The sequence below is a fragment of the Chiloscyllium plagiosum genome, unplaced genomic scaffold (assembly GCF_037043375.1).
Source record: "Chiloscyllium plagiosum isolate Xiang-an unplaced genomic scaffold, Cpla_swu_hap1 HiC_scaffold_27, whole genome shotgun sequence".
Lineage (NCBI taxonomy): Eukaryota > Metazoa > Chordata > Chondrichthyes > Orectolobiformes > Hemiscylliidae > Chiloscyllium > Chiloscyllium plagiosum.
In genome coordinates, this window is record NW_028270165.1 from 26,003,802 (window position 1) to 26,016,201 (window position 12,400).

At 40.4% G+C, this 12,400-nt stretch overlaps 1 pseudogene; it reads left to right on the plus strand.

Moving 5' to 3' along the window:
• The first annotated feature begins 3,759 nt into the window (after window positions 1-3,759).
• Window positions 3,760-6,309, plus strand: LOC148143467 (putative G protein-coupled receptor 139; annotated as a pseudogene).
• Window positions 6,310-12,400: the final 6,091 nt, after the last annotated feature.

Genomic DNA, 12,400 nt, shown 5'->3' on the forward strand with positions numbered 1-12,400 from the left:
TATTTACGATCCTTCAAATGAAACAATTCATCTCCGATTTGTTTGAACCTGCGAAGCATTATTCTTTATCCTCAGTGCCACGTAACGTCTGCTGAACTGTATTATAAAATTATGACCTCTCTTCCATGTTGCTTAAAATCAGATCACAACGATTCAGCATATAATGTAACCATTTCCTTCAGCATCTTATATCCCTGACTCAATACAGAACTCATGCTCGAAACTCCAGAGAGTATGGGTTGAACTGCACAATCCCTCTCCATAAGGCAAACTCATAGTTTCTGAAATCAGTCCTGCGTACCCTCACTGAGCTGTTTCTATAAAAACTACATCCCTCTACTAAGAGAAACAAAACTGCATGCAATATCACGATAGTGTCTCACTAATTTCTTGTTGATTTGAAGCCAGTTTACAGAATTATCCAGACGATAATATAGCATTAATTTGCAAAATTCAATTTGTCTTTCCTATTAGCGCTCTACCTGCAGACCAGTTTTCCACGGTTCTTACAAGGTAACTCTTCTGATTCTCTGTAGCAAAGTAATTTTAAACATCCTTGAATTTCTGGAATCTTGCACACCCGATGGACCCGCTGTTAAACTCGTGCCTCACTTCCTTAATTGACAGGAGATTTTGGAGGGGCATATCACTGACCTATTGCGTTGTGCAAATGGTGTTATGTCTGTGAACCTAACACAACTTTTGCATTTCCATATAAAATCATCAGAAAAAAAAATCTGGTACAGTAGGATCGTCAGATACAACTGGCAGAAAAGTGGACTGAAACATTTTGTCTGTAGGAGCTCGTCTTAATGGTCAGGATTGTCTAAAGTTCAGGAAGAAATAGAATTAAACAATTCAGTTCAATTGTCGAACCGCTCCATGTAACATAGGCCGTTAGGCTTTGCCAACAGTCTCGTAAAATTCGTTTGCACACTTTCCAGTTTAATAACATCCTTCCTTAAGCAAAATGAGAAAAAAGAAAGCTCAACACAATATTCCCATTCTAGCCTCACTTACGTCCTGTAAAATTGCAAGATAATTTGGCACTTCTCTACTCAATAGTTGGACTGATGAAGGCCAGTGTGTTTTCAAAACCTTATCCACCTATGATTCCTCTTTCTGAGAAACATGCACCTGAAAACCAAGATCCCACTGTTCCAGTGCGCTTCTTAATCCCTACCAGTTCGCCTCACTTGGTCAATTCCTACCTTGCTTAAACTTTGCACAGTGGAAGATCACACGCTTATCTATGTTGAAAAGCATTTTAAATTTCTCGGTACTTAATAAAAATAGCGAACAGCAATGGGCCCAGCATCGACCACTGAGGCACTTCATTCGTCACAGGTTTGCAGTGCGACAAGCGTCCTTCCTTTATTGCACTCTGCTTCCGAACATGAAGCCAATTGTGCATCCAGTATTACTGCTCTGCCTCGATTCTATGCAACTCAACCTTCCAGAACAGCTACTGATGAGGAATCCGATCATCGACCTTACTGAAATCCATGGAGACTGTAATTAAAACTCTGACTTCTTCAAACTTTCTCTGCAATTAAACAAAGAACATCATCAAATTTGTGTGACCTAATCTCACATGCACAAAGCCAGGCTACCTATTCCTAATCAAAGCATATCTTTCCAAACGCGTGTGTCTCTCGTCTGTAGTCTCTCAGAAGCTTCCGAAGTAAATTCTTGCATGAAGAAAATTAATTGCTAATCTCCAGTCTTCTGGGACCTCTTCCGTGGATAACAATGATGCAAAAATGTCAGTCAGGGCCTTCGCAATTTATTCTCTAGCCTTTTGCAGCGGTCGTGGATATCACTGTTCTGGACGTGGATATTTATCCAGCTTTATGCATTCTAATAAATCCAAGACCTCTTCTACTGTGCTAAGAACTGTCCCCAATAAATTATCACTATTGTTCCCACATTCCAAAATCTTCATGTCTTTCTCCACGGTAAACATGGAGTAGAAATATTCATTGAGGACCTAAGCCAACTGCTGAAGTTCCACATATACAAGCTCACTTTGGTTTGAGATGTCCTATTCTTTCTCTAGTCATTTATTTTGATATACTTGAAGAATCTCTGCATTCACAAAATCTTCTCAACCAAAACTGTCACGTGCCCATTTTCACCCTGCTGATTTCCTTCTTCAGTGAACTGCTGTATCCTCAATGTACTCACATGACTTAAAGAAGAGCAAACTGAATTACGGAAGTTGTGGGGAAAAGCGTGTGGTTTGCATCTGAAACATTAGTCTTTGTATACAAATGACATTCTTTGCTCATGACAGATTTTCACTGGAAATGAACAAATTCAACTCATATGTTTGATTCTCAGTGCGATGCTGCAGTGTTTCTAGTTGAATCCTCTCGTAACGTGATGAGGCAAACTATGGAAATCGCGTCTAATATCAATTTGTACGTGCAACGTATCCATCGGGGCTTTGTCCACATGGACCCACCTCCTGGGTCACTTACTCTTACAAATCAAACTTGAACCAGATATTTGTGATATAACTTTGGTGTTTCAGGAAACTGTGTCACAGACTGATAAGAAATTTTCAACAAAATGACGTTAGTGACAGGAGTTATGCTTATATAGGCCACCACATTTGTTATCACCACAGATGTGCATCTACAATCTGTCCTGATCATTTCTCCACTTGAATCAATCTCTGCTTTTCAAAGTGAAAAGGCAGAAAGCATCCGAAACTGTTCATGCCAGCTGGACGTTTGAGGACACGGCAGAGCAAGTGGACGATTTGCTTTACTCATTATTACTTATGCTCCTTTGGTAAATATAAAGTGCGAAAAGAAGGGCGATGTAAGGTGAAATGTTTCCAGTACAAGAACGAAAAACTGCTAATAACCAAAAACAAACAGCCAATCAAATACAGGAATACGAGTGATAAAAAAAGTAATTGTTCATTATGGGACAAAGGAAACTTCAACAACAATGGTACAGGTCAGATAATGTGAAACCAGCGGCAATGGACAAAAACAAAGCATTCTATTATGCATTGGATTTGGCATCTCGGTTTCATGCAATGCTTTATCTCGTTGAACACATTAACGTGAGACATGTGAAGTATAAATTATTAATCATTTAATTGTGTACTGTTAAACATTATGTCAGAGCGTGCTTTTGATTGGCATGCATAGATTACACTTGCGAGAACATGAAAGTGTAAAGCGGATGTGCTGTTTCATTCAGGCAAAAGAGAAATTTAAGGTGAACACACAAGGCTAGGGAGCACCTGTGAAGAAAAGAAAAAAAACATAAGGAACATTTCTAGTTCAATACACCATTAATATTAACTCAATGCCAGCCTCAAACCGATATAAACACTGCCCAAAATGCTGTGCAGTCAATTGTGGCAAGTCAGTGAGTTGGAAGAATAGACGGTCCTGAAACAGCGTGCATGATACATCATCTCCAGTAAACCGTAAAGCATGCTAAAATGTCAACTTCTTGATGAAGAGATATACCTAGTCTTATCGAGTGGACAGGGTGGAGGCATATAATGACATCAGCAATAAAAATGACTTTCGCTCTGGAAATTAGCTTGCCATCAACAAAATGGTTGTTCGAAGGACCTGAAAAGCATTATGAATATTATCACAACCACCGATTCCGGTGTGAGGTGTTGGAATACGTAAGGATCACACCTTTGCAGTGTATTGGTTCCGAGCCTAATTCAAACTATTGTTCGGACAGGCAAGGACACTATATGTCACGCGAAAAAAAGTGCATCTCCCTATTCAAATGGTGAGGAAAGTATACTGTCTGATTCTTGCCATGATTTGAGTTCCTGGTAAGTTTCTAATCTGAGGAAAGCTATTTGTCTCTGTCGACGATCTGCGTATTTCTCGAAGGCTTGTAATCTTACAATTTAGTTCGTTGTATGTTCAAGGAAGCAGAATGGTTGAACATAGTTTCGTTAATCATTTTAATTGGAGAGCAGGTGCATGTGTTATGGACTGCATTACCTCCTTCTGCCTGAAAGTATGTTTGTATTTCAGTCATTCGATAGTTTAGAGTTCTACTGAAAATGTGTGTACTATTAACGGAATAGCAATGAATCGAATGTTCATTCAAATTCTGTTGTATTAACTATTCCTTTATTTTCATTCATCTTCATTCTTAGACTCGTTGCACATTGCGGCTTGTTTGTCATTGTTAATGAGGAACAAAATTCACTTCCAGTGATTATGACAGCAAAAATACACATTGCTGGGAAATGACAGCAAGCCTGGCATCATCTGTGAGCACAGTTAATCTTTCATGTCGACTTAATTCTATTTTCTCTCCACAAATGAAGCAAGAGTTGGTTTTATTTCGGATTTGTGTGTGAGGGAGTGAAGTGATCACTGTTCTCTCGCGGATAAAGAGTAGTAATGGGGAATATCACTCTTTTTATTGGAATCAGTAAAACTTAAGAACATACAGATGACTGTGAGGGAATGCCACTAATGTAGCTCAATTAGGCTTAAGTCAGATTTCTAAGGGCAAAACTGAACACTTTTCGTTCAATGAAGTAATAACAGACTGTTTGATCATGAAAGCTTCCATCTACTACATCTCATCTAAGGCAACTGGCACGTCCTGCCATTGTTGCCATTTTTATGTCTTATCTCACGGAAGCTAATGTTCTCAATTATTCCATGTACCAATAATTGCATAAGCTAAACATTCTGGGACTTAAATACCACTTTTCTGTATATTTATCATTGGCTATTTTAAAGTGGTAAACTTTGATTTTAGAATTTTGACAGTGAAATTATCTTCTCCATATCCCTATTTAAAGGAATCTTACCTTTTAAGGACTCAATATGGGATATTTCCACTGCATTCATGTCACCAAAGAATAGAACACAACCTGTTTCTTATGAGCTGAAATATGAAATCACTCCATTGTTATATAATTTTTTAAAGACTATACTATTAGTGACTCGGATTCAATTGCAGTGGTTAAAACAAAACCAAAGGTGGTTTTCTGTAAACTCAGATAATATGACTAAAAGTGAAAATTGAATGTTTAGTACATATATAAGTTCTTGCATAAATACTGAACCTGTCGTCAGACTGCACAGGATTAACCTGACATTGGATAAGATCCCAAAATTTTAAGCTTGAAAGTGTGCAGTTAACAGTCAGACTGGATTCATTGCTCAGTGTATTTTGTCGCTGCCGCAGTACCAACATATACGTGTGTAGATATTAAATGATTAATGCTTACGAATGGAGAATTTTTCTCAGTAATGATGAATCAAATTTACATTGCCACACAGTTAATTTTTCCATTCCTTTCATCTCTGGGATGATGCCAAATGCATACTTCTCTAGCGAAAAGTTCTTAATGGCTGATCAGAAACAGAAAAAAAATCATTACCAAATATATGTTCTTGTCCCTCTTCCAGTGAATTTACTTTCAGTTTTAGTCATGTCAAAGGAAAACTGTGGGCTATCAACCTGCATGACTCGCTACCTGTTGGCCATGACAACAGCAAATCTCCTCGTCATCTTTACTGAGGTTGTACTGAACAGAATCAATGATTATTATTTTACATTAACTTTCCTGGACATCACTCCTGTGTGCAGTATTCACTGTGTTCTGCTCCGCGCTGCCACAGACTGTTCTGTCTGATTCACTGTCATTTTCACTTTTGTCTATTTATTGCTATTTGTTGCCCAAAGTTGAACTCTCAAAATTGTACCAAGAAAACTGCAACAGTGATTCTCCAAACAACAGGGATTCTTATAAGTTTGAAAAATATTCCAATATACTTTAGGTTTAGACCACGGAGGATTATCAACAATATACCTTGGCGCTGTTCTAACAGACCAATCTATTTCACTGACTCGAGATGGATTTGATTTCGCACATTTGAGAAGATTTTAACACCGTTGATACCATTTGGGTTAATTCTGTTTCTCAACGGTGTGGCAGTCAGTTATATTTTAGTGGCCAGTCGAATCTGAAAACGGCTCAAATGTCACAGCAAGGGAGACTCTGGACCTGAGAGTAGAAGAAAGTCTACCACTTTGCACTTCACCATATCCAGCAGCTTCATACTTCTGTGGTTCATCAACGTTTTATATTTTTTTGATGTTGATGAGCTATTAGATGGTCTGTCTGCTTATGTATTTGAGAACTTTGCATATATGCTGCGTAATTTAAGCTGCTGCACAAGCACGTTCATTTACGTGGTAACACAATCTAAATTCAGAGAATAGCTAAAACTTACATTGACACATCCTGTGATGTTACTTATTGTGTTTACCAAGAAACAATCAAACTGACATCATTTCTTTATGCAAATAAAGGTAATGGGCAAAATGTGAACCAGTAGAGAATATCCTGTAACTTTTCTTTTTTTTCTCAGTCACTTCCGACAAAATGTGTATCGTTCTCTATTACTGTGTTTTCCCCTGCCCCAATAACCTCCACCCCACTCCAACAAGATCTGTTCCAGTAATAAAAATGATATGTGAATTCGTTTTTACATCACGCCATTTCCTTTTTCTGCATTTCCTCCAGAAATTAAAACTATCCCTCCCTCTTTAGATTCTGCCACTTACATATTTCATTTATATTGTAAGGTTCCTCACGTGTCTCTCCCTGCAAGACGGTCTGTGCAACCCTCAAGAGAGAAAGGATTAATCAGCAATTTCCTGCAGGTCCGAGGTCATTCCAATCTCTGTAATGACCTCCAGATCGAATGTTTACCTAACTCTGTAAAAAAAAACATTCCACAACTCTTCAAAATTATGGGACTAAAATATTACTGAAATGCGTAAAGTGCTTCAAATACCAAAGGTAACTGAACGAGTTTAACCTTTAATTTTTCATATCACAGGTTATCCACATATTTCCAATTATGCTGCATTGCAATTTTACAGACATGCACATGCATATCCAAAAATATGGATGGGAAGAAGGAACAAACCCATATGCCCCGTTGTGCCTCCTTTATTTCTCATTTCGATCATGACTGACCTGACTAGTTGACATTCTTACCAGTCATGAAAAACAAGTCATTTCTAACCAAGTGTTTGTCTTAATATGTATACAACAAGTCACACCTTGAAATATTTGACATGTGCCAGCGTAATAATGACCAAAAATTACTGCTACATATTCTAGTTATTTGACGATTAAATTGTCTCTAATTTGATTTCATCAGTGTTGTATATTTCCTTAATTGCAAGGGCAATGGCTTTTACTATACTCCAGGTCTGATTTCACAAAGTCCAGTAAAACTTGAACGTTTCCTGAATATTTTTGTTTTGAGTTCAACATGTGATAACATGCACCAGTTTTTCAGCAATTGTAATGTTTTTTCCTATGTATGTATTTATCAGTCATTCAATCAATAGCATGTCCAGAACGATCTGCTTCTCCGAATTTCTCAATTTTAAACTTCTGAAGTCGCATTAATTTGTCTCGCGAGTAAGTTTTTGCACTGACTTCCTTAAATCATCCTTTCATTTTCTAACATCAAGTCTCTTGTTCTTCTCCTATTTTTCCTCGCACCCTATGTTGCATTCTTCCCTCACGTTTCAATGAGATCCATTTTCTCCTTCTCCCACGCTTGTAATCATCGTTTTCTTACTCTCACCATTAAATAATTTCAGGTGCATTCCTTGCACGTGTAAACGTCGATGTTTTTCGTTTTTTTATAAAAGTTATGAACCGCTGAAGGAAAACAACTGTTTTAACATGATGCTTTGTGAAGGAAATTGTTGTGATTCTTAGAACTAAGTTTGGAAAAAAGTCATGGTAGATGATGCTTACACGACAACTTTCTTTGAGAAATATGGGAGGTTTGCTACTAACAGGATGGCAGCAACAGGTGCAATCACAACAACAGTTGCCCGAACTAATGACTTGATTGTTTTTTTTTGTTATACTGACTAGTTAGGGTTGACGAAGGAATAACATTTGTGTTTGCCACCAGTGTACGTCTTCTGAATGCGAACAATACTTTCAAAACATTCTGATGTTGAGAAGAAAAGATGATGTGTCTCCTTGCAGTACAAAAAAAGTGAATGTTGAAAAAGGCCATTTTATTCAAGGTGATGTTTGCGCTAAGGCATTACATTTGATCAGTAAATCACAGATTTTAGTAATTTGTAAACCACCCGCTCTCTTTGCTAGTTCCATTAAGTGATAATGTAAAATGTAAGTGGGGAAGGGTAGCTGGTAGAGCAAAATTCGGCAGCGGTGTAAATAGAACATGAATTCAGAAAGCATTGATTATGAAAATAACAAGTTACTTCGAAAAAACTGACGAAGAAATATCAGAGTACGAAAAATTAAACTGCCTCTTTTTTAAGGAAAGATATTTTGCATGTTAGGCTGATGTACGCAGCGAATGTTGGGAAAGATGGGGTTGAGACGTTGTGGTTATTACAGAAATGTGAGGAATGGACAGGTGTGGCAGTTCAATGTTCCAAGTTGCAAAATGCTATTGAAAAGATGGAAAGGGATGGTGGAGAGGAATGGGATCTCAAATTTTCATTGAGGGAAAACATTACTGTTGGAACTAGACACAGTATTTCTGAAAATAATAGTCGAGCGATAGCATATGAGTTGAAATTCGAAATAAGAAAGGAAGTACAACCTTGATGAGATTGTACTTCAGGCATCCAAGTAGTCAAAGTGAAGTTGAGAAAAACGTATGCTAAGACATCGTAGATAATTGAATAATTGTTATGCGATCACAACTTTCAAAGATGATTAACGTACACTATTTACACGCAATAGAACGTCTGAGAAAGGAGGGTCTTTCAGAAGTGCGACGACGACAGTTCTGAATAATTATAGAACATAGAACATAGAACATAGAAGAATACAGCGCAGTACAGGCCCTTGGGCCCTCGATGTTGCGCCGATCCAAGCCCACCTAAACTACACTAACCTACTATCCTCCATATACCTATCCAATGCCCTCTTAAATGCCCATAAAGAGGGAGAGTCCACCACTGTTACTGGCAGGGCATTCCATGAACTAACGACTCGCTGAGTGAAGAACCTACCCCTAACATCAGTCCTATATCTACCCCCCCTTAATTTAAAGCTATGCCCCCTTGTAATACCCGACTCAATACGCGGGAAAAGGTTCATACTGTCGACCCTATCTAACCCCCTAATCATCTTGTACACCTCAATCAAGTCACCCCTAAACCTTCTTTTCTCTAGTGAAAACAGCCCCAAGTGCCTCAGTCTTTCCTCATACGATTTTCCTTCCATACCAGGCAACATCCTGGTAAACCTCCTCTGCACCCGTTCCAATGCCTCCACATCCTTCCTATAGTATGGCGACCAAAACTGCACACAATATTCCAGATGCGGCCGTACCAGAGTCTTATACAACTGCATCATGACCTCAGGACTCCGGAACTCAATTCCTCTACCAATAAAAGCCAGTACGCCATATGCCTTCCTCACCGCACTATTTACCTGGGTGGCAACTTTCAGAGATCTGTGTACATGGACACCAAGATCCCTCTGCTCATCCACACTACCAAGTATCCGACCATTAGCCCAGTACCCCATCTTTTTGTTATTCTTCCCAAAGTGAATCACCTCGCACTTAGCTCCATTGAATTCCATCTGCCACCTTTCTGCCCAGCTCTGCAGCTTCTCTATATCCTGCTGTAATCTGCCACATGCTTCCTCACTGTCAACAACTCCTCCGACTTTCGTATCATCCGCAAACTTGCTCACCCAACCTTCTAACCCCTCTTCCAGGTCATTTATAAAAATGACAAACAGTAATGGTCCCAAAACAGATCCTTGCGGAACACCACTAGTGACGGCACTCCATGAAGAAACTTTGCCATCAACTACTACCCTCTGTCTTCTTCCATCCAGCCAATTCCTAATCCAAACCTCCAACTCACCCTCAATGCCATATCTCCGTATTTTCTGCAGTAGCCTACCATGGGGAACCTTATCAAACGCCTTACTAAAATCCATATATACCACATCTACCGCTTTCCCCTCATCAACCTCCTTCGTCACCTTTTCAAAGAATTCAATAAGGTTTGTGAGGCACGACTTGCCCTTCACAAAACCATGCTGACTATCCTTGATCACATTATTCCTATCCAGATGTGCATAAATCCTATCCCTTACAATTCTCTCTAAGACTTTGCCCACAACAGAAGTGAGACTCATCGGCCTATAGTTACTAGGGCTATCCCTACTCCCCTTTTTGAACAAGGGAACCACATTTGCTATCCTCCAGTCTTCTGGGACTACTCCTGTAGACAAAGAGGACATAAAAATCAAGGCCAATGGCTCTGCAATCTCCTCCCTTGCTTCCCAGAGAATCCTAGGATAAATGCCATCAGGCCCAGGGGACTTATCTATTTTCACCTTTTCCAGGATTTCCAACACCTCTTCTCTACATACCTCAAAGCCATCCATTCTACTTATTTGTGACTCAGTATTCTCATCGACAACAATGCCCTGTTCCTGAGTAAATACTGAAGAAAAGTATTCATTCAGTGTCTCCCCAATCTCTTCCGCCTCCACACGCAACTTCCCCCTACTATCCTTGACTGGACCTATTCCTACCCTAGTCATTCTTTTATTCCTAACATACCTATAGAAAGCCTTAGGGTTTTCCCTAATCCTATCGACTAAGGACCTTTCATGTCCCCTCCTTGCTGCTTTTAGCTCTCTCTTCAGGTCCTTCCTGGCTACCCTATAACTCTCAATCGCCCCAATTGAACCTTCACGTCTCATCTTGAGATAGGCCGCCCTCTTCCATTTAACAAGGGATTCCAATTCCTTATTAAACCACGGCTCCCTCGCACGACCCTTTCCTTCCTGCCTGACAGGTACATAATTATCAAGGACACTCAATAGTTGCCCCTTGAACAAGTTCCACATATCATTTACACTCTTGCCTTGGAGTCTACTTTTCCAAGCCACACATCCTAAGTCATGCCTCACCGCATCATAATTTCCCTTACCCCAGCTATAATTCTTGCCCTGTAGTACACACTTATCCCTCTCCATCACGAGTGTAAAAATCACCGAATTATGGTCACTATCCCCAAAGTGCTCACCTACCTCTAATTCTAACAACTGGCCTGGTTCGTTACCCAGAACCAAATCCAGTATGGCCTCACCTCTTGTTGGCCTGTCTACATATTGTGTCAGGAAACTCTCCTGCACACATTGAACAAACACTGACCCATCTAACGAACTTGAGCTATAGCTTTCCCAATCAATATCAGGAAAGTTAAAGTCCCCCATAACAACCACCCTATTACTGTCACTCATCTCCTGAATCACCTTCCCAATCCTTTCTTCAATGATTCTAGGACTATTAGGAGGCCTGTAAAAGACTCCTAACAGGGTGACCTCACCTTTCCTATTCCTAACCTCAGCCCAAACTACCTCAGATGGCAAGTCCTCATCCATTGTCCTTTCCACCGCTGTAATACTATCTTTGACAAGCATTGCCACACCTCCCCCTCTTTTACCCCCACTTCTGACCCTACTAAAACATTTAAATCCCGGAACCTGCAACAGCCAATCCTGTCCCTGTTCTAGCCATGTCTCCGTAATAGCCACAACATCGAAGTCCCAGGTACCAACCAACGCTGCAAGTTCACCTACCTTATTTCGTATACTTCTTGCATTGAAGTATACACACTTCAAGCCACTTCCCTGTTTACAGGCACCCTCCTTGGAAATTGATGCCATGTTCCTCACCTCCCTACACTCCAGGCCCTGCACCCTGAAGCTACAATCTGGGTTCCAATGCCCCTGCCGAGTTAGTTTAAACCCCCCCCCAAGAGCACTAGCAAACCTCCCCCCAAGGATACTGGTTCCCCTCAGGTTCAGGTGTAGACCATCCTGTTTATAGAGGTCCCACCGTCCCCAGAAAGAACCCCAGTTATCCAAAAACTGGAACCCCTCCCTCCTGCACCATCCCTGAAGCCACGCATTTAATTGTTCTCTCTCCCTATTCCTCGAATCTCTATCACGTGGCACGGGGAACAAACCAGAGACAACAACTCTGTTTGTTCTAACTCCGAGCTTCCAACCTAGCTCCCTGAAAGCCTGTCTAACATCCTCAGCACTCCTCCTACCTATGTCGTTGGTGCCAATGTGGACCACGACTTCGGGTTGCTCCCCCTCCCCCTCCAGGACCCGGAAAACACGATCAGAGACATCACGTACCCTTGCACCTGGGAGGCAACATACCAAACGTGAGTCTCTCTCGTTCCCACAAAACCGCCTATCTGTGCCACGAACTATCGAGTCCCCAGTTACTACTGCTCTGCTCTTCTTCACCCTTCCCTTCTGAGTAACGGGGACAGGCTCCGTGCCAGAGACCTGAGCCCCGTTACTTACCCCTGGTAAGTC